Source organism: Penaeus monodon, chromosome 32 (assembly GCF_015228065.2).
Source record: "Penaeus monodon isolate SGIC_2016 chromosome 32, NSTDA_Pmon_1, whole genome shotgun sequence".
Classification (NCBI taxonomy): domain Eukaryota; kingdom Metazoa; phylum Arthropoda; class Malacostraca; order Decapoda; family Penaeidae; genus Penaeus; species Penaeus monodon.
The window spans coordinates 31,413,991-31,414,344 of record NC_051417.1 but is presented as its reverse complement, the minus strand read 5'-3'; positions in this window follow the sequence as shown (position 1 = coordinate 31,414,344).

Sequence of the window (354 nt, the reverse complement as noted above, 5' to 3'; positions counted from 1 at the left end):
TTCTTTTATCACGTACCCTCTTTGCCGTTCCTTGTTTCAAAAAAAATTGTAAATATATATCATTTTCTATTTACCAGCCCATCTATAGGTCTTTTCGTACATGTGAACAAAAAATCTACAAGAAAATAAACTATACAACAATGAACATATCATCCAGTAGAGAGAACACCCCCAAGTCATACATTTTTTTTTTTTAAGAAATAATTATCGAAAAGAAAATATCTCCTTTAGTCTCTCCTAGAAGCCCGCAGATGGTAGAAAACGGGGGAAGAGCGTGGCGTGCGATATCAGAGTTCTTGCCTCGAGTGAAGAAGTGCAACTGATGTCGTATTGTGGGTAGTAAGATTGTTGTAC